This window comes from Vigna unguiculata, unplaced genomic scaffold (genome assembly GCF_037176805.1).
Source record: "Vigna unguiculata cultivar grain cowpea cultivar isolate G323 ecotype 2 unplaced genomic scaffold, ASM3717680v1 ptg000273l, whole genome shotgun sequence".
NCBI classification, from domain to species: Eukaryota; Viridiplantae; Streptophyta; class Magnoliopsida; order Fabales; family Fabaceae; genus Vigna; species Vigna unguiculata.
This window is the reverse complement of record NW_028196909.1, coordinates 20,556-26,616: the sequence shown is the minus strand read 5'-3', so window position 1 is coordinate 26,616 and position 6,061 is coordinate 20,556. Positions and strand designations below refer to the sequence as shown.

The following is a 6,061-nucleotide window of genomic DNA, read 5'->3' as shown; positions in this document are numbered from 1 at the left end:
TTTTTATCAAGAATTCCCATTTCTATTATTACATTTCTATTATTATATATGGTTTTTTTCTATATATCTATATAATTGAATTGAAATTATCATTCTATCGAATATTTTGATTTACTTTTTTCTTAAAAAAGTAAGTTCCTATTAATAAAAAATTATATTTATCTATATAGAGATACAGATAGATATTCTATATTATTAAATACTAGACGACGTATAAATAGATTTATAGTATTTCATTTGAATATTCTATTCATATCATATTAATATGAATAGAATATTCAAATGAAATTCAAATTTTTATAGTTCATTTTTTCTATTTTATTTCTTTTAGTTTCACAATGTACCACCATATAAGTATAAGATATAAGATTTTTCCAATAGAAGAAGTTTACTCCCCCTTAGAATGTAATGTGTTATAGTTTTCTTTTTTTTTTTTAGGAACTGATCTATTCCCTTTATGGCTGACAATCCGAAAGAATTCTGAGGGAGGGGTCATTTCATTTTTAATCTAGAATAAAAAGAACTTCAAGAAATGAGAGAATTAAGAATACCCACTAGAAACACTAATCCAATCCATAATGATGTACCGGAAAATAGAACATTTTTGTTATTTGACCAACCTTCAGGAGAAGCAAATACAACAGGTACACTAATCAATAAAATAAATGAAATAGCAATTAATGCAAAAACAGCTAATTGGAAAGCAATAGTCATGTTTCTAATCCTCCAATTTACCAACAAAAGAACTTTACCATTTGATCCCTCAACCCCTGGATGCCTTTCTTAATATTCATTGAAAAAAAAATTTGTAAATGGAAAAACGCAGAAGGGTTTTATCATGAATTCATTGATTTTGTTTATTATCAACCCTTTTGAGGCTTGGATCGAGGATAGTTTTTTTACTTCACAAAAAGGCATGCTGGATTTTGTACCTATATACATACCGATAGAAAACTAAACCAATAAATTCACATTGAATATCTTTCCTATGGGTCGATAAAAGGGTATCAATTCAAATACTCATGGTCTACTCAGTGGAATAAAGATAAAAAAATATATATATTAGCTTTTGGAGAGATGGCTGAGTGGTTGATAGCCCCGGTCTTGAAAACCGGTATAGTTTGAAACAAAGAATTATCGAGGGTTCGAATCCCTCTCTCTCCTTTTTCTCGATGAATAGATTTGTTTATTTTCTTAGTTTCTATCGAATCTTTTTTTCGGACTGGGCTATATATCCTCAACATCCCGAAAAAAAGATTCGATAGAAACTAAGAAAATAGGAAAATAAATTCTTCTTTACGACTCGCTCTACTCAACCAAATATTTATAGTAAAAAAAAGGGATTTCTACTTCATTGGATCTCACGTCTCAATTAAGAGGAGTCATGGAAAGAACAGGTTCAAAATCGCGATCAATTCCTTTTTCAAATCCTGCGGCAGCTGCGCGAGCTCTTCCCGCGTGCCATAAATGGCCTACAAATAGAAAGAATCCTAGAACAAAATGAGAAGTAGCTAACCAACTTCTAGGAGAAACATAATTGACTGCATTAATCTCTGTAGCTACGCCACCCACGGAATTTAATGAACCTAAAGGAGCATGAGTCATATATTCCGCAGAACGACGTTCTTGCCAAGGCTGTATATCTTTTTTCAGTCTACTCAAGTCTAAACCATTAGGACCCCTTAGAGGTTCTAACCAAGGAGCACGCAAATCCCAAAAACGCATAGTTTCTCCGCCAAAAATAACTTCTCCAGTCGGGGAACGCATTAGATATTTACCTAAACCTGTAGGTCCTTGAGCAGATCCTACATTAGCCCCAAGACGTTGGTCTCTAACTAGAAAAGTAAATGCTTGAGCTTGAGAAGCTTCTGGACCAGTGGGCCCATAAAACTCACTAGGATAAGCGGTATTATTAAACCAGACAAAGCAACAAGCAATAAAACCAAAAACAGATAAAGCACCTAAACTATAAGATAAGTAAGCTTCTCCAGACCATACAAGTGCACGCCGAGCCCATGCAAAGGGTTTGGTTAAGATATGCCAGATTCCACCAAGTATACAAATGGAACCCAACCATACATGCCCTCCAATAATATCTTCCAAATCGTCCACACTAACAATCCACCCTTCGCCCCCAAAAGGCGATTTTAATAAATATCCAAATAGAATACTTGGACTAAGGGTCAAATTGGTTATTTTTCTTACATCTCCCCCCCCCGGAGCCCATGTATCATATATACCTCCAAAATAAAGAGCCTTGAATACTAGAAGAAAAGCACCTATACCTAACAAGATTAAGTGAATACCCAAAATTGTAGTCATTTTATTTCTATCTTTCCATACATAACCGAAGAACGGAAAAGATTCTTCAAGAGTCTCAGGTCCCAGAAGTGCATGATAAATACCGCCAAAGCCCAATACTGCAGAGGAAATTAAGTGAAGTACTCCAGACACAAAGTATGGAAAAGTGTCTATAACTTCCCCCCCAGGACCTACTCCCCAACCTAGAGTAGCTAGGTGGGGAAGCAAAATTAAACCTTGTTCATACATGGGCTTCTCGGGTACGAAATGAGCCACTTCAAAAAGGTTCATTGCTCCGGCCCAGAATACTATTAATCCAGCATGGGCTACATGGGCCCCTAATAGTTTACCAGATAAATTGATAAGTCGGGCATTCCCGGCCCACCAAGCGAAACCGGTAGTTTCCTGGTCACGACCAGTTAAAGCTAAAGTTCCATTAAAGAGCGTTTCCACGTGGTAGAACCTCCTCAGGGAATATAAGGTTTTCATGAGGCTGATCTTGAGCTGCCATCCACGCACGAATACCTTCGTTTAAGAGAATATTTTTTGTGTAGAAAGTCTCAAATTCAGGATCTTCCGCTGCGCGGATTTCTTGAGAAACGAAGTCATAAGCACGTAGGTTCAGGGCCAAACCGACTACCCCAAGAGCACTCATCCATAAACCAGTTACTGGTACAAATAACATAAAGAAATGTAACCAACGTTTATTGGAAAAAGCAACCCCAAAGATTTGGGACCAAAAGCGATTAGCAGTAACCATTGAATAAGTTTCTTCAGCTTGGGTTGGGTTAAAAGCACGGAATGTATTTGCGCCATCACCATCTTCAAATAAAGTATTTTCTACGGTTGCACCATGAATAGCGCATAGTAGTGCAGCGCCCAATACACCAGCAACTCCCATCATATGAAATGGGTTTAATGTCCAATTATGAAATCCTTGGAAAAAGAGGATGAATCGAAATATAGCTGCTACACCAAAACTTGGAGCAAAGAACCAACCAGACTGACCCAGTGGATAAATAAGGAATACAGAAACAAAAACAGCAATTGGACCTGAGAATGCGATTGCATTATAAGGTCGCAATTGAACAGATCGAGCAAGTTCAAATTGACGTAACATGAAACCTATTAATCCGAAAGCACCGTGGAGAGCAACAAAAGTCCACAGACCGCCTAACTGACACCAACGGGTAAAATCTCCCTGTGCTTCAGGACCCCACAGTAACAACAAAGAGTGTGCTAAACTATTAGCGGGAGTGGAAACTGCAGCGGTTAAGAAGTTGCAGCCTTCTAAATAAGAACTTGCCAAGCCGTGAGTATACCATGAAGTTACAAAGGTCGTACCTGTAAACCAACCCCCCAAGGCGAAATAGGCGCAAGGAAAGAGTAATAGACCGGACCAACCCACAAAAACGAAACGGTCCCTCCGCAACCAGTCATCCATAATATCAAATAAATCATTTTCATCTTTGGTAAATTTACCAAGAGCTATAGTCATAGCGATCCTCCTATTCAACTACTTCAACCATTTCCCAACACCTCATAGAGCATTTTCAGAGATGGGACGGACCTTGATCATTTATCTCTATTCATTTCTCTCTCTATATATATATAGAATATATAAGTATACTTTCCCTTGTTTTCTAATCGGTTTCGAATAAAAAATCATTTATGGGTCTATTGATATCTAGGGCAAATCCATGAACTCGATGTGGTTATTCCTTATCTATTCTTAAAAATCTTCCAAGTCATCAATCATAAAATCTGCTATGACTCCAAAATCCGATAGAAATTTTTTTTTCAGAACTGTTCAAGAAACAAATGATCCCCTGTTTCACTTCTTATACCTAGCGGATCTTCAGACATATTTCTCTCCTTTCATCAAAGAAACTTATTCTTGAAGTTTGGTTGTGAATTGACTTCTATTTTGTCTAGGAAACTACTGTAGGATCATAGGTTTTCTAAATTTCTATTTCATTTACAGTTTTTTCTTTAGTATTTCATTTTTTTTTATAAATACTATAATAAAAAGAAAAAACTGTAAATGAAAGTTTTTGTCTCATATATATGAATTGCTGGAAAAATATCGTACACATCGATATGAAAAGAAACTATTTGATATGTGAAGACATAATTTAATGTATTTTTCTATTATTTCTATAAGATTCTATCTAATCTTATAGAAATAATAGAAATTTATGGAAAAAAATATGTTTCATTTTAATTTTAAAAAAACTTGTTTGGTGGAACTTGAAATTCGTATTAAGGCCCTTCTGAGTAAAGAAAAGGCATAACCTTTTTTCTTAGTTCAGAAACAAGAAGATTTCATTGGAAATATTCAGAGATTCTTAGGGAGTCTAAACGAAAAAAGTCTTAAAAAGAAAAAAAATTGTTCGAATTGAATCTTTATCAAATTTGAATATCAGAATAGTAGATATAAATATAATTCAACGGGTTAGGTCCACTTACTTTTTTTTATTTTTCCATTATTGAATTTTACACTTTTTCTTTTTTATTACAAATAGAAACTTTTTCAAAATATCAAGAATCTTTTTATTCTTCCTTCAAATAGAAAGACTATTGCTTTTGAAAAAAAAAGTAAAAAGCCCCTTATCGGATTTGAACCGATGACTTACGCCTTACCATGGCGTTACTCTACCACTGAGTTAAAAGGGCCCTTTTTCTTTCTTTCAATTTCTAAATAAGGAACTAGCATGACTAGTACATATATTTGTTACTGTGTATACTTATTCTATAAATTTATATAAATTATTTCTATAAATTTATATAAATTATATAAATTAAATGATATAAATGGGATTAGAATACATGTACATCAATATCTATTATTTGTATAATGACTCATCAAAGAACAAAAAATTGGATTTACCTAGTGAATAGAATATAGTTAAAAAAAAGAATTGATTAAGATTGGATTTGATCCATATCAAATATATTATTTCAAAATGGATTCTTGAAGTCATTCTAATCATAACACTAAATTCTTTTTATTGATACATAAATGTACTCACAAAATAAAATATTTCATCGAAACATTGATAAAATCGAATCATTGATAAAATGGATTCAATATGTTCTGTCCCTAAACCAAATTTTTATTTTTTTATTGAAAAATTCTATTTTCCAAAGTTTTTTTTCTTAGTATTAGATATAAATCTACCTATCGAATCTTAGTATTAGTAATAAATGATAGAAATGAAGTTTTAACCTCTCGTCCTTTGCAACAAACGAATCATTCCTGTGAAGAATTTTCTCTTTATTGGAACATTACTTCTTTTTTTTTCTTATTATGACTGGAATAAAAAAATTTAGAAATATAAATGATTAATAAAAAATTTCTATGGAATTATGAAAGAACGAAAAATATTTTTTTTTATCGAATCATATCATTATATTGACAATTGCAAAAAACTGTTCATACTATGAACGTAGTATAATGGCGGTCGGGCAAGTATGCCCCCATCGTCTAGTGGTTCAGGACATCTCTCTTTCAAGGAGGCAGCGGGGATTCGACTTCCCCTGGGGGTAGGGTGTTACGAAAGGAAGTTGATCAAAAATTTTCAATAAAAACTGAAATGTATTCTTCCTATTGTGCTGGGTCGATGCCCGAGCGGTTAATGGGGACGGACTGTAAATTCGTTGGCAATATGTCTACGCTGGTTCAAATCCAGCTCGGCCCAAGAATTTGCCGATCCACTATGAAATTCTATAACCCATTTATAGTTCTCTGGAAATGACT

General features: G+C 34.0%; 1 non-coding gene across 1 annotated transcript; it reads right to left on the bottom strand.

Annotated features, from left to right (window-relative positions):
- Positions 1-4,905: 4,905 nt before the first annotated feature.
- TRNAT-GGU (transfer RNA threonine (anticodon GGU)) lies at positions 4,906-4,977 on the bottom strand. Its single transcript has one exon. It is a non-coding gene; the product is annotated as a tRNA-Thr (tRNA).
- Positions 4,978-6,061: the final 1,084 nt, after the last annotated feature.